Below are 23,789 nucleotides of genomic sequence, written 5' to 3'. Positions count from 1 at the left end.
TCAAAAATAATAAAATATTACATTTAATACTTTAAAAGCCAACATAGCAATAATATGTTAATGGCATATATAAAAGTAGTACATATTATGTGTAGCAAAAATCAAAAACATTAGTAATAGCAAAAATAAAAAAGAGAATAACATCAGTATTAATTATTTGGAGGTGTCTTTGATGATATGCACTGTAAAACTTAGCACAATAATTAAAAACAATTTGAAGAAACATAATTAAGAAATCAATAATGAAGATAAATAAAATTATTTAAAAAAAATCCAATGGAAAGAAAATAAAGAAGAGAGAAATTTCAAAATACACAAACAATAGAGAACATTTAGCAAGATGATAAGTTTTAATAAAAATGTCAATTTTATATTAAATAAAACTGCTAAACACAACAGTTAAAAGACAGATTGTCAGACTGGATTTAAAAAACAAAATACACATTTATACCAACCACAATATTTACATTTTAATGCACAAAAACAGCTAAAATTAGAAGTGGAGGCAAAACATCAACATGCAAGATAAATTTTTAAAAATCTTTGTAGATGTTCATGTTTGGTGCAGTGGTTAAGTCACTAATTTAGTTGGCTGCTTCACAGGTTCTTTGTAAGTTACAGGTAGGGAGGCAGGAAAACTTGGGATTCTGTCGTGCACATGGGTTGAGTTCCTGGCTCCTGCCTTCTGCCTGGTGCAGCCCTGGCTGTTGCATAGATTAAGAGGAGTGAATCAAAGGTTCTCTCCTTCTCTCACTTTCCCTCTCCCTCTCGCCTTCCCTCTCTCCTTCTTCATCTCTCTCTGCCTTTCAAATAAAATAAAAATAAATGTAAATAATTTTTAAAAGACACATAGTCCATGCTAAGTTTAGACCAATTGAGATCAGAAAAAGGAGTACCAGAGATAAAGAGGAAATTTTGTAATGATAAAGGAATCAATTAATTAGGATAACAAAACTATCCTAGAAGTATACTCATCTGAAAAGACAGCACTGAAATGAAACAAAAACAGAAAGAATAAACAGGCATATCCAAAATTATTGTTGAAGATTTCCAAACATCATACTCAACAATTGGTAGAACATAAAATCAATAAGGATTAATTTTGACAGCACTTAGCCAATACATGGCATAGAGAACTCTTCATCCAACAATTGAAGATAGAGAGACAAGCATACACATATTATTTTCAAGTATACGTAAATGTTACCAACAGTAGACCATAATTTGACAATTAAAAGTAATCTTGGGGCCGGCACCACAGCTCAATAGGCTAATCCTCCGCCTACGGTGCCGGCAACCCGGGTTCTAGTCCCAGTTGGGGCGCCGGATTCTGTCCCGGTTGCTCCTCTTCCAATCCAGCTCTCTGCTGTGGCCCGGGAGTGCAGTGGAGGATGGCCCAAGTCCTTGGGCCCTGTACCAGCATGGGAGACCAGGAGGAAGCACTTGGCTCCTGTCTTCAGATGGGCCCCGCTCTGTGCACCAGCCGAAGCGGCCACTGTGGGGTAAACCATCGGAAAAAAAGAAGACCTTTCTCTCTGCCTCTCTCTTTCACTGTCCACTCTGCCTGTCAAAAAAAAAAAAAAAGTAATCTTGGAGGACATAGTAGGCAAAGCCTCACCCTGTGGTGCTGGCATCTCAAATGGGCACCAGTTCGTATCCCAGCTGCTACTCTTCTGATCCAGCTCCCTGCTATTGGCCTTGGAATGCAGTGAAAGATGGCCCAAGTACTTGGGCCCCTACATCCATCTGGGAAACCAGAGGAAGCTCCTGGCTCCTGGCTGCAGATGGGCCCCGCTCTGGCATCTGCAGCCATTTGAGGAGTGAACCAGTGGATGGAAGACCTTTCTCTCTATCTCTGCCTCTCTCTGCCTGTAACTCTTTCTTTCAAATAAATAAATAAAATCTTTAAAGACAATTCCTGTTCAAGACTCAGCTGCTCTGTTCCAATCCAAATCCCTGCTAACGTGCCTGGAAAATACAAATGATAACCCAGGTGCTTAGGCTCCTGCCACCCATGTGGGGGACTAGAATGGAGTTCCTGATTCCTGACTTTGGCCTTGATCAACCCCAGCCACTTGGAGAGTGAAACTGCACCTGGAAGCTCTCTTTCTCTCTGCTTCTCCCTCTCTCTCTGTTATTCTGCCTTTCAAAAAAAAAAAAAAAAAAAAGCATCAGCAGCCCTGAGTGAGTTCCTCCATGGTCCATGGTGAGGCACTGAGCGAGGCAGAATATAACAGCATATGACCAAAAACCGGTGACTGTAGACAAAGGCATCTAGACCCAACCCAGTCTCAGGAATAGGCCTATGGGAAGAGGCTAAGCTTTTAAGGCACTCTCCTAGCTCTCCTAGTTCATTCTGAACAGACCAACTCAAGAATTGGGACTCATGTGGAGTTGTGGCAAAATTTTGTGCTGAAAAAGTAAAACACACCAACTACAGACTCATGGCAAACCTGGACTTCTGGCATCTTCTAGTCTGAAGTAGTGGTGGTATTCACAGCCTCAGAGAAAATAAACAGCCTGTTTACAATTTCTGGAAGGACAAATGCCACCTGAGTAGACTGTTTTCCAAAGAAGAAATGGAAAGGATCAAGAAATATGAGAACAACGCACACTACACAATATCCTTCTCATCAGGCAAATACAAAGTAAAATCACAAGAACAAGAAGATATCACCTCATCTGTGTTAGAGTAGCTGTTAACAAAAACACAGGAAATAACCAATGCTGATAAGGGTATACAGAAGTGGAAATTCTTAAACACTGTTGTTGGGCATATAAATTAATGTAAACATTGTTGAAAACAGTTTGGATATTTTTTTAAAAAACTAGATATAGAACTGCCCTATGATCCAGAAGTCCCACTACTAGATATATATTCAAAAGAGATGAAAGCCATGCATCAAAGAGCTGGCATCATGGCACAGTAGATTAAGCTGCCACCTGCAATGCCAGCATCCTGTAGGAACTACTCCACTTCTGATCCAGTTCCCTACTAATGTACCTGGGAAAGCAGCAAAACATGGCCCAAGTACTTGGGTCCCTGCCACCTTATGGGGGATGCGGATGGAGTTCTAGGTTCTTGACTTTACTCTGGCCCAGCTCTGGCTTTTATGGCCATTTAGGAAATGAACCAGTGGGTAGAATATCAAGTTCTCCCTCTCTCCCATACTCAGTAACTCTGCCTTTCAAATAAATGAAATAAATATTCAAAAAAGATATAACTGCTCCATCATGTTTATTGCAGCACTGTTCATAATACCCAATATATGGAATTAAATAAGATGGATAAAGAAAAGGTAGTGGATATACACAACAAAATACTTTCAGCCATAAAAAAGGAATGCAAAACTGTCATTTACAGGAAAATGGATTGACCTAAAGGACTTTATGTTAAGTGAAATAAGACAGATGCAATGCCAACATCCCTTATGGGTTCCACTTTGTATCCCGGCTTCCCATGTAGGAGTCAGTTCAGCAAAAGGAAAAACCAACGTAATACATACTCACCCAATATCACAGCTTATAATAAAATGCTAATAGACCTAAGCAAAGGGTAGTCTTCTATACAATAATGATAAAGGACTTTAGGGGCTAGAGTTCCAGTACAGAAGGCTAAACTGCAGCTTGTGGTGCTGGCTTTCCATAGTGGAGCCCCAGTTCAAGCCCCAGTTGCTTTGTTTCCAGTCCAATTCCTTGCTTATGTGCCTAGGAAAGCAATGGAAGACAGTTGAAGCATTTTGGGTCCTGCAACCCACATGGAAGACCCAGATAGAGTTCTGGACTGCTGGCTTTGGCTTGGCCAGTCACAGCCATTATGGCCATGTAGGGAGTAAAACAGTAGAATGGAGGATCTCTTCTTGCCCCTTCCTCTTTCTGTCACACTGCCTTAATAAATAAATAATCTTTTAAAATATCAAAAGGGTCAAATGGCTAAGTTTACTACCTGCTCAAGGGGAGGTCTAGTGAAAAAGGGAAGAGTACTAGATTCACTGGAATGTTTGGTGGACCCTGATTGGATGAGGTCTAATCAGGATATATTCTCCTCACCAGTTTTTTTTCTTCTGGGGTTTCCTCCACCTCACCAACAGAAATATTAACCTCCTTACCAGAGAAACCCACTGTCTCCCCAAAACCACATTTCTCTTCTTGGGTTTCTCATTTCCTTTCTTGTGTTGGTCAAGATTTCTCTGACATTTGTGGAATTCCAGATGGTTTCCCTTCATCTCTTCATGTGCTTCTGCCCTCTCCCAGCAAATTTCCTACAGTGAAAGGAGCTCTAGACTAAAAGGCAAGTGAACTCCTATGTGGGACATCAGTTGGGGACATTAAATTGGAGAGATTCTACCATATTTCTAGCCTCAGCTTCTTTATTAAAAATGTAGCAAAAAAGAAATATTCTGGCTCTACAAATCTTCATGCCCTACTGTGCTCCCATTCTTTCCCAGCCCTGCGATATTCTCTTTCTCATTCTGATTCTCCCTCCTTCTTTCTCATTCTTTCATGTCCTGGCTGCCACTGACCCACTTAAAGTTTCTCTCAACTCCCAGAACCACCTCTCCCATTTCCTCCACCTCCACATCCATTCCATCTAATGTCAACCCTTGATCCTTGACTCACCTTGCAAGTATGAACCATGTCTTTATCACATGTTCCCTATAATCCTCTGTGTAAAAATATAAAACTCAAACCTTGGATTCTATATCTCTCAACATTGTACAATATATTACTTGAAACTGATAAGGTATCATAAAACATTTTACTTCCACCGTATTGTCATTCTCTCTCCTCCAGGTTGACACATCACTACACAAACAGGAGTCCCCAGGGCCCATAGCTCCCACAAAGAGAAAAGAGATCAGGAGAAACAGACATCAGCTTGCATGGAAATCTAAGGTACTTCCCAGGATGTGCTCCACTTATTGATTCACAAAAAATATGGGGTAGGAGCATTGAGCATTGTGGCACAGCAGATTAAGTTTCAGCTTGGGATATCTGTTTCTCATATTTGAGTGCCAATTCCAGTCTCAGGTACTTTGCATCTGATGCAGCTTTTTGCTAATGCAACAGGAAAGGAAGCAAATGATGACAAAAGTGCTTGGGTTCCTACCACCCATATGGGGGACCTGGGTATGTGTCTGGGCTCCTGGCATTGGATTGACGCACCCCTGACGATTGCAGGCAATGGGGAGTGAGTCACAGACTGGTTGATCCTTCTCTGCCTCTCCCTCAATCTCTGTGGCTGTGTCTTTCAAGTAAATGCTTTTCTTAGAGAAAGGAACAAAATAGGAACAACACAACAACAACAACAAAACAAAAACAAAAACGAGGTAGGGCTCTGAGAAAAGCCTGCTCTTTTTAACGAAGACACAGCAGAACTTTATCAGAGATTCCAGCTAATGATATAGTCAACCTGCAAAGCTAATCTGGTCATTCTCAGAAAGAGTTGGAAGCTCTAATTTGCTTGAATAGCTAGATAGACAGACTAAAGATCTAGCATTTTCTACAATCCTGCAAAATCCAAGGAGGGCCAAGAACATCCCTCCCCAAAACACAGAACTCTGACAGCTAGCTGGCCATAGCTGGAGCCAAAACAGTGCTTGATACAACTATAAAGGTCATCCCCAAATTCCAAACAGGGAGGGACACAAAGGAAGCACACTTGTTCTCCTACAACTGAGAGATTAAATAGCATTTCCTGCCATTGAAAAGGCCACTTTCTACACCCTTCCTCAGGGTGGAATAAGACCAAGTCTTTAGAGCAAAAACTAAGCAGGTAAGCAGGTGGTTTAAACTGTAATCCCCCCAATGCCCCAAAACCATCGCAAGACCCACCTAAGAACAGACAGCACCAAAGCTGCAAATTACAACAAATACCAGGAAAAATTCTGTCACATGAGGGAGTTTAAAAAGTACTCCCTGTGGCCTCAAATATCACCTCCAGATCCCACTCAGGGAGAGAAAAAGTGCTCCACAGAGCAAAGAAACACACACTGAAGCCCAGTTAAATCAGAGACAAGGGCAGTACCGACCAGGCAGATCAATCTAATTGTCTCAATCAATGGTCTTAACAGAGACCATCACAAAGTCAGTTTCATACCAAAATTCAGAAGAAAGGCAGTAGTCCTGCCATCTGAGAACATGAAAGCAAATGATGCCTGGTGAGGGTCATTGTAAGCTCACCCAGCCAGTTCGAGTCCTGTCTGCTCCACTTCTAATCCAGCTCTCCGCTATGACCTGGGAAAGCAGTAGAAGATGGCCCAAGCCCTTGGGCCCCTGCACCCATGTGGGAGACCCGGAAGAATTTCCTGGCTCCTGGCTGTGGATTGGCACATCTCTGGCCTTTATGACCATTTGGGGAGTGAACCAGCAGATAGAAGATCTCTCTCTCCCTCTCTCTGCCTCTGCCTCTCTGTAAATCTGCCTTTCAAATAAATAAATAAATCTTAAAAAACAAACAAACAAACTGCAGGGGGCCTCCAATCAAAAAGGAAACAAAGTTGCTAAGCCTTCTCTCCACAAGGTGCTAAGCCTTTGCTCGAGTTTGCCGCACTTCCGCACTCCAGTGACTCAGCGTTTCCAACAACCCAAGATGGCCCCCGGGGGAGGTACCTAGCCTGACAGAAGACCTCCGTACTGGTGAACAGTATGCGTGCTTGGCTGTGATTGGCCCTTGAGGGTGTGCCCGGCTCCTGTCCTGCCTTACCTTTCAGCTGGTTGGCTCAGTTCCCTTGTGCCCTGCACAGCCCCCTTTCTGTGTCTATAAAAGCTTTCCCCCTCCCAATAAAGTTGAGAACCTGGCTGTGCCCTGGGTGTTGACTGATCTCCTGGCTCTGGTGTGGTTCCATTGCTGCCAACACTCATCATCCCCCTCGGCCCCTGAGCTCCCCAGGCTGGCCCTGAGGACCTCTATCAGAGCTGCTGTCCCGTGATGAACAGCAACAAACAAAAGAATGGTCCCCAAAAAAGGGGATACAAATGAAGTATCAGAAATGGTGTAATCATTCTTTTAAAATTCAGTTAACACAAAGTGCTAATATGGGGCCAGGGCTGAGGCACAGTGGGTTAACGCCCTGGCCTGAGGCACCAGCATCCCATATGGGCTCCAGTTTAAGACCCAGCTGCTCCATTTCCAATCCAGCTCTATGTTAAGGCCTGGGAAAGCAGCAGAAGATGGCCCAAGTCCTTGGGCCCCTGCACCCACATGGGAGACACAGAAGAAGCTCCTGGTTCCTGGCTTCAGAATGGAGCAGCTCAGGCAATTGCAGCTCTTTCAAATTAAGAAATAAATCTTTAAAAATAAAATGTGTTAATAAAAGTTCCTTGCCTTGCATTTAGATATGGGACCCAAGCCAATCAGGGAGACAGGATTAGATTGATTAGATTCATGAGCTGGAGACCACGCCCCTCCTAGCCCCTAGTTAATCTCACCTGTAATCCACCCACCTGCCAATCAGAGCACTAACTACTCCCCATTTGGAGGTGGATAAGAGGCTGGGGAGCTGCTGGCCCTGCTCTTCTTCATGCCTCTTGTGAGACGCCCATTGTTGCCGCTACTCCTGCCCGCATGGCTCCTCTGCACACCTCTGACATGCAGACTCCTGCATGTGGCCCCTGGTCTACCCTCTGAGCTTCTGGTATGTAATTTCCCACTTACCCGTCTTAGTCCCCCTCCCTTAATAAAGCCTTGTGCATTCCTGTGTATTTCTCTCACTCTCTAAATAAATAGTAAATCTTATGATGTTGTTTGCGTCCTTTGAGCCTGTATTTTTGGGGCAAGGGCCCCAAAACTATTAATTGCAGTGCATGTTACCCGAAAACATAGTTATCCAGTCTGAAGTACAAAAAGAAAAAAAAAAAAGAAATGAAAAGCCTGTGGGAAATGGGAGACACTATCAAGGATATAATCTATGCATAATAGGAATTTTTAAAGGTGAGGAAAGAGAAAGTAACCAAAAACATTATTTTAAAAATATTTGATGAGGCGTCGGCACCATGGCACAGTAGGTTAATCTGCCAGCAGCATCGGCATCCCATATGGGGGCAGTTCTAGTCCTGGCTGCTCCTCTTCCAATCCAGCACTTGGATGTGGCCTGGGAAGGCAGTGGAGCATGGCCCAAGTATTTGGGCCCCTGCATCCTCATGGGCGACTGGGAGGAAATTCCTGGCTCCTGTCTTCGGTTTGGTGCAGCTCCGGCTATTGTGGCCTTTTGGGGAATGAACTAACGGAGGGAGGACCTTTCTTTCTGTATCTTCCTCTCACTGTCTGTAACTCTACCAGTCAAATAAATAAATAAAACATCTTTAAAAAATATATTTCATGAAACCATCCCTCATGTGAAGGGAAAGAAAGCCCACATCCAAGCACAGGAGGTACACAGATCTGCAACAGGATACAACCTGAAGAGGAGTTCACCCTGACACAGAAGAATGCAGCTGTTAAAATTCAAACACATAGAAAAAAATGCTAAGAGCATCAAGATATAGTAAACACATCACATATAAAGAAGTCCAATATGACTATCTGTAAACTTCTCAACCAAACCCTATAGTCCCAAAGAAAGTAAGATGATAAATTCAAAGAACTGAAATAATAAAGTGTCAAACTGATATCGCTCAGAGGCAAAAATAACAAGCTAACATAATAAAATCCCACTCAGCAGCAAAAGTAACAAAGTAACATTATAAAATCCTGCTCAGAGGTGAAAATAACAAACTAAAATTATAAAATCCTGCTCAGAGGCAATATACATCACTCTATTAATCAGGCATGTAGAGTGTGGTGGGCCATGGGGGCCGCCATCTTGGGGTGGAGTCTATTGCCCATCTTCCTCTGAGGGCAGAAGTTCCCATGGTGGATCATCATCTTGTGGCGGAAGTCCCCCCTCCATGACAGGAAGTACAGTGTCCGTCATGTTTAAAGCTCTTCCTCTCTGACACTAACATGTTTCTAAGCAGCCAGACTGGTTCTCCAACTCAAAATTAGCGATTGAAAGCTTGTATGATAAGGCCCCAAGGAAAAAGAGAAATCTGTCAGAACTTGTTTAGCTGCTGGTACTAGTTAAAAACTCAACCTTAGAAAAGCACATAAATTGTCTTTGAAACAAACTACAACCAGTCTGCAATCCTTAGGAGTTTGTCCTCCATGCAAATCTGTTTCATCTCTCTATTAAATTGCACTAGCAATGACACCAAAGTCCTTAAAGCCAGAAAGCACAAAAAAGAACCAATCCATGACTTCCTTTTGGAAAGCTACAAGCAAAAACAAAAGAGAAAAAATCTCACTGATCTTTTGTGTGAGCCAGTGGCTCTTTGTCCCAAAGGGCAGGGTGACTCTGGCCTCAAACCACGTGGTCAACAATTGCACTAGGCTCCTCTCCCCGTACCAATCTCAGCCCGCTTTGAGTATATTATGGCTGCCGCCTTAATACTCCAAGCCGGTGCACTGGCCCCCTGGGTAGGCTGCCAAGCATGCTTGCAGGGAAGGTCTGGTTCCATCTGCAAGATGAGCTTCCACCAGTCGATCCACACAAACAGCCTTGGGCCCTCACCCCTACAGGGTCTGCATGCCACTCCTAATTTCTAATGCAGAGCAGGGCTAGGACAAGCTGCCAGTGGAGGCACAGCTCCCAGTGGGTCACCCTCCAGTGGACCCGAAACAGAGAGGTCAGATCCAGGGCACCCGCAGAGCCCAGATCTGGTACTGAGCCTGGGACCACTTTGTACCACAGGTTTAGCCATCCTATCCCTGCCTTGCAGCCAGTACCAGGGCCGAAGAGAGAGACAAGCCCTTCCCCTTTGAAGTCCCTGTGCATCCCCACCAGGACTGGTGCTTTGGAGCCCTGAGTTCCTGTGGCTGGGTGCACAGGGAAAGCACCAACCCAGACGGGGAGGGGAAGGGTGCAGGCAGAAAGATAGGGTCAGAAACCACAGGAAGTCCACTCCCACCATGCTGCCTACATTTTAAAATCTCTTAAAAATTCCATATGTTATAAGTCCCATCTGGGTCAGAATTAGGCCCCCTAAAATATGTATCAAAATGTGGCCCCTTAAAGTTCCCCAAAAGTCCCATCTGGGGTGCTACATATGTTATTGGAATTTGGGGTGTCATAGGATATCACCATATGCTTATTAATAAATCACCAATATTAATAAACCCAAGTGCTTAACATTTAGAGAAGAATTCTAAATATCAGCATAGATGAATGAGGCAGCATGTTACATTTTAATCTTTTCTTTATTGTGAAAGAAGCATAGGAGAGTGAGGGCTTTATCTATGAGAGGTAGATCTGGGTTCATACCGATTACCAGGAAGAAGTCATGTAGAAGAGCATGTAGGCCAGGAAGGAAAAGCAGTTTGGCCCAAAGGCTACAACGCCCTGAAGGCAGAGGCTATAGCCAGCCCCCTGGCAAGAGGCCAGAACAATGAAAAAGGGGGGAAAGGGCTGCACACACCCTATCCCGGGGGTTTTAATCCACTTTCAAATAGGAGTGGTTAATTAACCTGATTGGCCAGTGGATACTCAGGTGTGGCCAGGTAGGAACATAGGTCACACAGGGGCATGGCGAAGCTGCGGTCTTCCAGCTCACAAACCTAATCAATTTTAACCTGTGTGCCTACCTACTTTAAAGCCAGAATACTTGACCCAGTAAAGCTACCTTAAAAATAAAAGATAAAGATTTTACCAAAGAAAAGCTGAGAAAATTCATTAATATCAGTCCTGTCTTATAAGAAATGCTAAAGGGAGTTATTCAAGCCAAAATACAAGAACAATAATGTGTAATGCAAAAACATCTGGACATATGAAATCCACAGGAAAAATTATTATTCATGGAATTCCTGTTATAAGTATTTTCTCAACAAGACCTTTCTGGTGTATAAAAATGCTATGGATTTTTGTGTACTGATTTTTTTTTAATTTTGATTAATTTATTTGTCAGGTAGAGTTATAGGCAGTGAGAAAGAGAGAGACAGAGAGAAATGTCTTCCTTCCGTTGGTTCACTCCCCAAATGGACGCAACATCCGGAGCAGCATCGATCTGAAGCCAGGAGCCAGGTGCTTCCTCCTGGTTTCCCATGCAGGTGCAGGGGCCCAAGCACTTGGGCCATCCTCCACTGCCTTGCCAGGACACAGCAGAGAGCTGGACTAGAAGAGGAGCAACCAGGACTAGAACCCGGTGCCCATATGGGATGTCGGTGCCACAGGCAGAGCATTAATCTAGTGCGCCATGGTGCCGGCCGCCATTGTGTACTGATTTTGTTTCCTGCATCTTTGCTGAATTCACTTTTCAGTTCAACAAGTCTCTTAGAGGAGTCATCTGCAAACAGGGAGAATTTGACTACCTTCTTTCTTATTTCTATGTCTTTTATGTCTTTCTCTTGCTTGATGGCTCTAGCTAAAATTTCTAGAACCACATTGAATAAAATTGGCAACATTCCCCAAATATGTGAAAGGAAGAATGACTTAATATGTCCCTTTTTAAACAGTTTTGCATGACCTCTTTAATAGATTACAACATTGTTTTGTGTGTGGGGATCCCAAATTGACGCAATGTCACATTATAGGTAGTCATTGGGGAACAAAGCATAGCAAAAGAAAGGCAAAGGGTAAAAATGCTAAATAACTTGCTAGAATTGTTATCTTGCTAATATTGTTGGAAGAATAATTTTGAAATGTGGGACCTCTCAAAGATCTCCAGAGTCTTGCTGGCCCTAATAAAACCATGTCTTGTGAACAAATGGCCTAAAAGGGGCAAAAAAATTAGAGATTTGGAGCCAGCACCACGGCTCACTAGGCTAATCCTCCAGCTGTGGCGCCAGCACCCCATGTTCTAGTCCCGGTTGGGTCGCCAGTTCTGTCCCGGTTGCTCCTCTTCCAGCCCAGCTCTCTGCTGTGGCCCAGGAATGCAGTGGAGGATGGCCCAAGTGCTTGGGCCCTGCACCTGCATGGGAAACCAGAAGGAAGTACCCGGCTCCTGGCTTTGGATTGGCACAGCGCACCGGCCTTAGCAGCCATTTGGAGCGTGAACCAACGGAAGGAAGACCTCTCTCTCTGTCTCTCTCACTGTCTAACTCTGCCTTTCAAAAAATTAGATTCATTTATTTGTTAGAATATTTACAAAAGACGTGTGTCACAATAACTATCTCATCAACCAGAGGTAACCAAAGAATAGATACTTTTTTCTTACGATTTGCGTTCTGCTTTTGAGAGAATGAGTGGTGTATACGTCATCCTCCAAAGATGACCAAAGGCTTCTTTTTTGCATAATTCTGCACTCACTGATTTCAATTTGTTTTAAATGCTACAGCCTATCTTTATCATTGTTTTTATTGAGGCAAAAATTGCCCCATCTGGGATATTAGGATCCTTTTCAGCTCATCTGTTTTGAATACTTTCAAAATACCTTTGTGATTAAACACATTATTGTTTTATAGTGTGGAAGTAGTCCCAGGCCATTGTAAAAAAAATCCCAGATCACAGTAGAAATTATCCATTTCTCCAAGGCTTGTCATCTCTTTTAGTACGAGAAAAAAAATACCGAAAGTATTAATTGAGCACAAAGCTATTCTTGGATTCAAGGATCTCTGAGGCTTTTTTGCTTTGATTTGTTAAGAATCAATAGCAACATGATTAGGACTATGGAGATTTTTTTGTCTAGCTCACATTTACATTTCTTTCTTTCCCAAAGAAAATTCTGGTTCCCAATGGATGAATTTAAGTATGTGTTTATCTAATCCAGCAATGCTCGCATGATGGTCCTAGAATAAAAATACAAACACTGCCATCACCAGTATGATGACTGAAAACAATTTAAGATTATTCTCTATGCTGTGATATGAGAGGCTGTGAAACATTCATATCAAGTAGAGTTAAAAAATAAAAATAAAAGTATAAACTTTATGTGTCAGCACAGACTTTCCAAACATCAAGATGCTTTTCTAAGAAATGTCACCAGGCTTTTAACTCACCCCTAAAGAAATGAGAGTCCTGTGTAATTCACTATACAATACAGTTTTTACATCATCGGCTGAAGAAAAACAAAAGGCTTTTAAGGATATCCTGAGATTAGGAAAGAGAAGATCATCATAAGCCTCCAAGTCAGAGAATAATGTGAGTGTCTAATGATTTCCCATCAACAGCCTCCCGAAATTGCCCTTGCATGATGAGAAGAATGAAGAGTAACATTGTCTTGTGGATAAGCTCTCTTTGTGCTAAATCTTTGGATGACTTTCTTGAAACACTGTCATAACACAGAGATTTGTATGACTCATGGTCATACAAATAGTTAATAAGCAAAATGTCTTGAGCATCTCAAAAACTGTTACCACCACCAGTGCTCTTGACTGGTCCATTTTACTTTCAACTAAGTCATTTCCACCTCTAGGAAGCCACTGGACTGATTGTGCAATGAATTCAGGACTATCTGGTAAAAGCACATTTCATCTAAATTCTAATTAGTCAAAGAAATACCTAGAATGTTGATCCTAATTGTTTAAATTTCCATTGAAAGCCCTGCTGAATTCTGACAATAACACAGATTAAACAGTTTTTGTGCTATGGAACAGAGATTTGCATCACTCGGAATTTTCAGTCAGAATTGTGTACACTGAGCATTGAGATGTGGATGGTGTTAGATGTTGTTTCTGCTGTTAATTTTTTCCCTCCTCAAATTTGGCATGAACATGATTGAAATTTTTCTTGGAAATTGATGTGGATGTTCCGCTTCTGTGGCTTTCACCTACCTCATCTCATTCCTTCTTCAAGTAAGTTATCAACTTGTTAACTGATGATCTGAGGAGCATTGTAAGCACAGACTGTTCATTAAACATGTCAACACAAGTTAAAGCAACTTTATTTTGCTACAAAAAAGAAGTGTATGCAGAGTTATTTCATAATATAAGTACCATAAAGCTCTTGAAGAGCTCTCACATATCCCTCTAGACTGTATAAATTACTTCACTTTCAAGTAATTTAAATTAATCTCCATCTCTGCAGTATTAAATCAACCTGAAAAAGTGGATATGCTCATTTTTAGAGTTTTCTTTCCATTTTTGGAAACTGATGATTTTTTCAACTTAACATTTTATTATTTTTTGAAATAACATACTTTTAACTTACAGTGCAGTCAAAGGATTATGTTCTATTAAGTAAAGAGATCAGCTAACAAATAGTAAAGTTCACCAGGAAAATAGGCAATTGATATAAATAATAGTCAAATGAAAAAATGTTCAACTTCAGTCATATAAGGTAAAGTTTAAGTCACAAAGTCATTAAAACTATCATAGAATATAATTCCTACAATTTATTAGACAAAGACTGAAAATTGTATTTTTAGTAGAACTGATAGACACAGGCATTTATTTTTGTATTTATTTATTTATTTATGCTCCCATATATGATGCGGAATATGTCACATTTGCCTTTCTGGCTTATTTCACTCAATATGATGTCCTCCAACTCCATCCACTTTTCTACCAATACTAGAATTTTATTTATTTATCCATTCATCTGATAATGATTACCAACCCCAGTTGATTCAGGAACAGTACTTCTATAAACATGATGGTTCAAGTATCTCTTTGATGCAATCTGTTCATGACTTTTAGTATATATCCAGGAGTGGTGCTACTGGATCATATGGCAAATAATTTCTAGTTTTTAAAGAACTCTCTATACTTTGGAAACTGATATTTTGCTTGCTTATTTGTAATTTCACAAAATGTCTCAATGGAACAGGGCTTTAAAATGGCAGAGGAAAGAGGCCAATATAATCTTTTCTCAAAAATCATTAATAAATATACTTTCCCAAGCAAACCATGTCAGAATTTTGGAAAATGAGCAAAGACATACAAGAAATTGAGAAGTGTATTCAAAACTAACTACTTGAGCCATAATAAGAATATAGTGGACTTCAGGGGAAGGTGGTTGGTACAGCAGTGAAGTGACTGCTTGGGATCCCCACATCTCTTATCAGAATGCCTGGTTCCAGTCCCAGGGAAATCGTGATAAGCTCCCTAAAATATGACGCTGGAATCTGACCCTTTAAAGTCCCCCAAAAGTCCCATTTAGGGTGCCATATGTGCGGGCCAGCCGCACCAGTCGAACAGAACCTAAAGGAGGGAGAGGGACTGAAAAGAGGGACAAGAGATCGCAGAGAATGGAGCCAAGACAACAAGGCTGATCAAGGCTCGTTTATTCCAATGTCTCAGTGGTATTTATACATAACCAGCACAAAGAAGCACAAAAGATAACAACATACGCAAGCAACTTATCGGGGCTCTGGTAACACAGATAATTTTAACAAAGTGTTCTTGATTAGCATCCTCCTTCAGGATGGGAGTATGTGACTTTCTTATCCCAAGAATTCCACAAGCTAAGACTGGCCTATATTTGTCCAAAGGCTGCCTACAATATGATGCCAGAATTTGGGGTGCCATATGATATCACCATGTACTTCTTAATAAATTTCCAATATTAATAAGCCCATGTAGGTTCTTGCCTAATATTCAGAGAAGAATTCTGAATACTGGCATAAATGAATGAGGCATCATGGTACATTTTAAGCTTTTATTCAGTGCGAGAAATGCATAGGAGATCGAGGGCCCTGTCTAAAGGCAAGACGTAAATCTGGGTTCATATTGAGTACCATGAACCAGCCACATGGAGGAGCATCTACGCCAGTAAGCATGGGGTGGTTAACCTGAAGGCCACGCACCCTGAAGGCGCAGGGCTGCAGCAAGCCCCGTACTGGCAAGAGGCCAAAAAAAGGAAGGGCGGACACACAATGTCCCAGGCTTTTAATCCACTTTCAAAGGGGAGTGGTTAATTAACCTGATTGGCTGGTGGGTGCTCAGGTGTAGCCAGGTAGGGGCATGAGGTCACACAGGGGCATAGTGAAGATGTGGTCTTCCAGCTCACAAACATAATTAATTTTAACCCGTATGCCTGCCTACATCACCAGCTCCTCTGGTAACTGCATCCATATATTTTTCACTAAGCTATGTTGGCCCAGGACTGGCTCTGGAAAAGCCAGGTTAAAATTTGGAAAGTGGAAAAAGGATCGTCTTTCCCACAAATGATGTTGGTAAAACTGGAAAAATATGTAGAGTAGAATTCGATCCTTAATCTTACCATATACAGAAACCAAGTCGATATGCATCAAAGACCTAAGCACAACACCTGAAACTACAATATTGACAGAAGAAAACACAGATTAAACAATTCAAGACATTGGGGTAGAAGATGACTTCTTGGATATCATACCAAAAGCACAGGCAATAAAAACAACTAGAAAAATGATATATCAAATGAAGAAGTTTCTATACAGAAAAGGAAACAGTCAACAGAATGAAGCGAAAACGTTTAAACATGTTTTTCTCATTGAATATTATAAAATATAAATACATAAAATGCAGAAATATTGACTTGTCTCTATTAAGTTAGGGTTGGAGGTTTTATGTTCCACCAATTATCCATATATCCATATATCCATGTTTATCCATATAAATCTTATGAGCCTTAAAACCATTGATAATTGTTTTATTTTTTGCTAAATTCACCTCATATGTAGATGCTATATACATACACATATATACTATCTTATTGAGAATAGGATATTAATATCAGAAAATGTTGGCTCAGACAATACTCAAAATGTGGAAGAAGTATATGTTTTCATGGAAAGGGGGTAATTCAGTGAAGCAACAGTGATAATATGACACCCACACAGTTTTTATATTGTTTACATATTACCTCGAACAAATAAGAGAAAACAAGTGATATTTGTCTTTCTGAGTCTGGTTCATCTCACTTGGCATAATCATGTCCAGTTCTACCTATTTTTGCGAATGTCAGGATTTTATTCTTTATATACAGAATAATATTTCATCATGTATATATACCTCTTTCTTTATCCAATCATCACTTGGTAGACTTTTAGGTTGATTCCATATTTTGCTATAGTGAATAGGGCTTCTGTGAACGTACGAGAGCAACTATCTTTTTTAGATAGTTTTTACTATTTTACTTTCTTTGGATATTTTCCCAGATATGGTGGATCCATTTTAATATTTTGAGGAATTTACATAATTTTTTTTCATAGTGGTGGTATCAATTTGCTTTCCCAACAGAGTATTATGATTACATTTTCACCACACCCTCTCCAGCATTTATTGATTTTGGACAATAACCATTGCAACTAGATTCAGTTAATACTTCATTGTGGCTTTATTTGCATTTCAGTGATGGCTAATGAGCCAATGATATGGGTCTCTTGGTCATTAGTATTTATTCTTTTGAAAAATGTCTATTTATGTCCTTTGCCCATTTATTAAATGGATTTTTGCTCTGTTTTAATTGAATGTCTTAAGTTCTTCATATATTCTGGAAAGTAATCCTTTTATCAGATGCACAGTTTGCACGTATTTTCTCCCAAGCTGATATTTGTCTCTTCACTTTGTTATTTCATTTGCTGTGCAGAAGGTTAATAGCTTGATATTAATGTTTCTTTAATTACCTGGGATTTGGGGATCCTCCCCAGAAGTTTGCCTAGTGTTTTCTAGGCAAATGTCCTGCAGGGTTACCCATGTGTTTACATATGGGAGGTTGACAGTTTCAGATATTAAGTTTGGATTCTTGGTAATAACCTCACAATGTGTCTTGAAATCTGTTATTTCATGCTCCCACTTTACATTTTGTTGTTTAAAATAGCTTTGGCTATGGACATTTTGATGATATTGATTCTTCCAATCCATGAGCATGGAAGATTTCTCCATTTTTTGGTATCCTCTTCTATTTCTTTCTTTAAGGTTTTGTAGTTTTCATCGTAGAGATCTTTAACATCCTTGGTTAAGTTTATTCCAAGGTATTTGATTGTTTTTGTAGCTATTGTGAATGGGATTGATCTTAGAAGTTCTTCTTCAGCCATGGCATTGCCTGTGTATACAAAGGCTGTTGATTTTTGTGCATTGATTTTATATCCTGCTACTTTGCCAAACTCTTCGATGAGTTCCAGTAGTCTCTTAGTAGAGTTCTTTGGGTCCCCTAAATAAAGAATCCTATCATCTGCAAAGAGGGATAGTTTGAGTTCTTCCTTCCCACTTTGTATCCCTTTAATTTCTTTTTCTTGCCTAATAGCTCTGGCTAAAACTTCCAGAACTATATTGAATAGCAGTGGTGAGAGTGGGCATCCCTGTCTGGTACCAGATCTCAGCGGAAATGCTTCCAAAACTTTTCCCCATTCAATAGGATGCTGGCCGTGGGTTTTTCATATATTGCTTTGATTGTATTGAGGAATGTTCCTTCCATACCCAGTTTGCTTAGAGTTTTCATCATGAAAGGGTGTTGTATTTTATCAAATGCTTTCTCTGCATCTATTGAGAGAATCATATGGTTTTTCTTCTGCAGTCTGTTAATGTAGTGTATTACATTGATTGTTTTGCGAACGTTGAACCATCCCAGCATACCAGGGATAAATCCCACTTGGTATGGGGGGATGATCTTTCTGATGTGTTGTTGCATTCTATTGGCCAGAATTTTATTGAGTATTTTTGCATCTATGTTCATCAGGGATATTGGTCTGTAATTCTCTTTCAATGCTGCATCTTTCTCCAGCTTAGGAATTAAGGTGATGCTGGCTTCATAGAAAGAATTTGGGAGGATTCCCTCTTTTTCGATTGTTTTGAATAGTTTGAGAAGAATTGGAGTTAGTTCTTCTTTAAATGTCTGGTAGAACTCAGCAGTGAATCCATCTGGTCCTGGGCTTTTCTTTGTTGGGAAGGCCTTTATTACTGTTTCAATTTCTGTGTCAGTTATGGGTCTGTTTAGGTTTTCTATGTCTTCCTGGCTCAATTTAGGTAGGTTGTATGTGTCCAAGAATCTGTCCATTTCTGATAGATTTCCCTGTTTGCTGGCATACAAGTCCTTGTAGTAATTTCTGATGATTCTTTTTATTTCTGTGGTGTCTGTTGTTACGTTTCCCTTTTCATCTCTTATCCTATTGATATGGGTCTATTCTCTTCTTTTTTTAGTTAGTTGGGCCAATGGGGTGTCAATTTTGTTTATTTTTTCAAAAAACCAGCTCCTTGTTTGGCTGATTTTTTTGTAATGTTTTTTTTGGATTCAATCCTGTTGATTTCTTCTTTGATTTTAATTATTTCTCTTCTCCTACTGGGTTTGGGTTTGGTTTGCTGCAGATTTTCTAGATCCTTGAGATGAACTGAAAGCTCATCTATTTGGTGCCTTTCCAATTTCTTGATGTAGGCACCTATTGATATAAACTTTCCTCTTAACACTGCTTTTACTGTATCCCAGAGGTTTTGGTATGTTGTGCTGTTATCCTCGTTTACTTCCAGAAAATTTTTGATTTCTCTTTTAATTTCTTTTATGACCCATTGTTCATTCAGGAGCATGTTGTTCAACCTCCATGTGTTTGCACGTGTTCTAGGGATTCCCGAGTTGCTAATTTCCAATTTCATTCTTTGTGGTCTGAGAAGCTGCATGGTATGATTCTAATTCTTTTGAATTTGCTGAGACTTGCTTTATGGCCTAGTATGTGGTCAATCCTAGAGAAGGTTCCATGTACTGCTGAGAAGAATGTAAAGTCCTTAGATGTAGGATGAAAAGTTCTGTAGATATCTGTTAGATCCATTTGGGCTATAGTATCGTTTACATCTACTGTCTCCTTGTTGATCTTCTGTCCAGTTGATCTGTCTATCTCTGAGAGTGGAGTATTGAAGTCCCCCAGTACTATTGTATTGGGGTCTAAGTCTCCCTTTAAGTCCCTTAACAAGTCTTTTAAATAAGCTGGTGCCCTGTAATTAGGTGCATATACATTGATAATCGTTATATCTTCCTGTTGAATGGATCCCTTAATCATTAAATAGTGCCCCTCTTTGTCTCTCCTAACAGTTTTTGTGGTAAAGTTTATGTTGTCCAATATTAAGATGGCTACGCCTGCTCTTTTTTCATTTCTGTTGGCATGGTATATCTTTTTCCAGCCTTTCACTTTCAGTCTGTATGCATCATTGTTGGAAAGATGAGTTTCTTGTAAGCAGCAAAAAGATGGGTTTTGTTCTTTAACCCAATCAGCCAATCGGTGTCTTTTAACTGGACAGTTCAAGCCATTAACATTCAATGTGACTATTGAGAAGGAGTAACTTTGCCCTGTCATTTGCCAAAGATTTTTTCTAATATATGGTTTGAGACTCCTGTGATCTTTTGCTGTGAGGTTTCCTTCCTTTACCTTCTTTCATATTGGTGACCGTGTTTCTGTGTTTCTGTGTGTAACACATCTTTAAGCATCTTTTGCAGGGCTGGACGAGTGGTGACAAATTCTTTCAGTTTCTGTTTGCTGTGAAAGGTCTTTATTTCACCTTCATTCACAAGTGAGAGCTTTGCAGGATATAATATTCTGGGCTGGCAGTTTTTCTCTCTTAGTACCTGGGCTATATCTCACCATTCTCTCCTAGCTTGTAGGGTTTCTGATGAGAAGTCAGCTGTGAGTCTAATTGGAGATCCTCTGAGAGTAATCTGACGTTTCTCTCTTGCACATTTTAGGATCTTTTCTTTGTGTTTCACTGTGGTGAGTTTGATTACGATGTGTCGTGGTGAGGATCTCTTTTGGTCATGTTTATTAGGGGTTCTATGAGCTTCTTGTACTAGGATGTCTCCGTCCTTCTCCAAACCTGGGAAATTTCCTGCTAGTATCTCACTAAAAAGGCCTTCTAATCCTTTCTCTCTCTCCATGCCTTCAGGAACTCCTAGAACCCGAATGTTGGGTTTTTTAATAGTATCCTGTAGATTCCTGACAGTATTTTTTAGATTTCTGATTTCTTCTTCTTTTCTTTGATTTGACTGTTTCCTTTCCTGTTCTCTTTCTTCTAATTCCGATATTCTCTCTTCTGCTTCACCCATTCTGTTTTTAAAGCTTTGTAATGCGTTTGTTATTTGATCTATTGAGTTCTTCATTTCATTGTTGTTTTTTGTCATTATCACAGTTTCATGTTCTACTAGTTGTTTCATTTCATTTTGATTCCTCCTTAATATTTTATTTTCATGAGAGAGATTTTCTATCTTGTCCATTAAGGATTTCTGTAGTTCAAGAATTTGTTTTTGAGAACTTCTTAATGTTCTTATCAATTTTTTGAGATCTGCTTCTTGCATTTCCTGCATCTCTTCATCTTCATAATCTTGCATTGGCGTGTCTTGTTCATTTGGAGGCATCATAGTGTCTTCCTTGCTCTTGTTACCTCGGCTTCTACGTTTGTTGTTTGGCATGTTGGAGATAATTTATGGTTTTTTTTTTGTTTTGTTTTGTTTTTTGCTGTGGTGTTTTTTTTTCTCGTTATACTATGCCTCTAAGTGGGCTGTCTGCTTTGATGGATCCTTAGGGGCTGTGATGGGTGTGGCCAGAGAGCTATGCTTGATTCTTCAGGTTTAAGGCTGTGCAGAAAGCGACTCACCCAGATTGTTCACTCCCTTGCTCCTTGCTGGATCGATCTCTCTCTCTCTCTCTCTCTTTTTTTTTTTTTTTTGACTCAGTTGGGAAATAATCCCGAATGGCTGAGTGAAATTGAGGGTAGTTGAAATCTGGCCTCTGTGAGTATTCCTTTGATCTACCCCTGGGACCACACAAACAGTTTATGCAGCCCTCAATGTGTTCTCAAGTTTCACCAAATTCCAAAGTTACTGAGTTTGTGGCTGCGCTTTTATATGTAAAATGGCTCCTGCTCTTTGTTTTGCTGGTTGAGTGACGAGAGAGGCCTCTGCTTTTCCCCCACAATGTCTCGGGTTTCTGCTGTCTTTGTCTTACCTCCCTCCCATTCCCGCGCTGGCGAGATTCTGCGGCTCCACTCCCGCGGTTGAGTTTCAACGCGGTGGGCTCCCTGTAGGTCCTCTGTGTCACATCCACTAGATCCGGAAGTGTTTCCTCTGCAGTTTTTTTCTTGAGTCTTTTCCTGAGGCTACAGTAATTCCACTTTTATGAAACGCTATTTTCCCAAACTACGGCGCACGTCCTCACTATCTGCCATCTTGGCTCCGCCCTCCAGCTTCTTATTCTTGGATATGATGTTGGCTGTGGACTTACAGCAATAGTCTTTTTAAAAAATTCATTCAGTCAGTCTGTGTCTGGGGAATTAACCCATTTACATTCAAGGTCATCATTATTGTGTAATGACATAGTTACCTACTTTTCCATTAAAGTTACTATGGTTTGTTTTGAATCTTTTGTTCTTTTACTGGGGATGTACTGCCTTCACCTTTTTCACATGATACCGACTTTGTTTCTGTATCTTTATATGTAGCACATCCTTTAGTATCATTTATAAGGCTGATTGGGTGGCAATGAATTTTTTCAGATGGTGATGAGTGCTCAACTTTTGTTAGTCATGGAAGAACTCTCCTTTATCTTCATTTATGAATGAGAGCTCCACAGGTAAAGTATTATGTGTTGGAAGGGTTTTTTTGTTGTCATTGCTCATTTGTTTCATAATCTGGACTGTTATTTGTCCATTCTCTTCTGTCCTTTAGTGTTTCTTTTGAAAAACCTATTGTCAATCTGATGGGAGACCCTTTAAAAGTGACCTGTTGTTTTTCTCTTTCTGTTTTACCTTTGAAAATTTGACTACATTGCGGCTAGCATTGTGGTGCAGCAGGTTGGGACAGCACTTGCAACGTCATCATACCTTAGGAGCACCAGATTGCATCCCAGCTGCTCTGCTTCCAAACCAGGTCCCTGCTAATGTGGCTAGGAAAGTAAAGGAAGCTGGCTAAGTTTTATGCCCCCTGTCACCATGTGGGGCATCTGGATGGAGTTCTGGTTTACAACATTTGACCTGACCGAGCCCTGGCCTTTGCAGCCATTTGGGGTATGAACCAGCAGACAAGGTTCTCTCTCTCTCTCTCTCTCTCTCACTTTCTCTCTATATATCAGATTTCTCACTCTCTTTTCTCTACTCTTTCTTTCCCTCTTTCTCTCAGTAACTTCCTTTAAAATAAATAAATAAATCATCTAATAATAGAGTGCAATTTGACTATAATGTATGGTGATGATCTTTCCTATTTAGGTTTCTAATCACTTCCTGTATTTCAATGTCCATATTTTTCTACAAATTGGGGAACATTCTTGCTATTATTTCATTGAAACAGCTTTCTAAATCACCCCTTTTTCTAATTCCTTCATAAATCCCCAAGGCTTTTATATTAGCAAAGGATATGAATAGATATTTTTCAAAAGAATGAGTATTTATAACCAAGAAACATTTACAACAATTTGTGTGCAACTGGAGGGCACAACAATAAACCTAATAGAGCTGCCACAGGTAGCTAAGCATTGCACTATCTGACTCATTTGGAAGTTGATCTCATCGAAGCTGACTGGAGAACAAGGATTACCAGAAGCAGTGGAGTGTGGAGGTGAGGATAAGGAGAAATAGGAAAGGCTGTTAAATGGGTAGGTACTAAGTTATAATTAGATAGAATGAAGAACTTTTTTTTTTTCATTTATTAAACTTTTATTTAATGAGTATAAATTTCCAAAGTACAGATTATGGGTTACAATGGCTTCCCCCCTCCCATAACTTCCCTCCCACCCGCAACTCTCCCCTTTCCCGCTCCCTCTTCGCTTCCATTCACATCAAGATTCATTTTCAATTCTCTATATATACAGAAGATCAGTTTAGTATATATCAGGTAAAGATTCCAACAGTTTGCCCCATATAGCAACACAAAGTGAAAAAACTATCGTTGGAGTACTAGTTATAGCATTAAATAACAGTGTACAGCACA

General features: G+C 40.4%; 1 pseudogene; it reads right to left on the bottom strand.

The window, feature by feature from the left end:
- Positions 1–13,750: 13,750 nt before the first annotated feature.
- LOC133759220 (T-cell surface glycoprotein CD1a-like) overlaps positions 13,751–23,789 on the bottom strand; it is a 42,664-nt pseudogene continuing 32,625 nt past the window's right edge.

The sequence above is a fragment of the Lepus europaeus genome, chromosome 5, assembly GCF_033115175.1.
Source record: "Lepus europaeus isolate LE1 chromosome 5, mLepTim1.pri, whole genome shotgun sequence".
Classification (NCBI taxonomy): domain Eukaryota; kingdom Metazoa; phylum Chordata; class Mammalia; order Lagomorpha; family Leporidae; genus Lepus; species Lepus europaeus.
The sequence above is the reverse complement of the archived record's forward strand: the minus strand, read 5'-3'. Positions and strand labels throughout refer to the sequence as shown.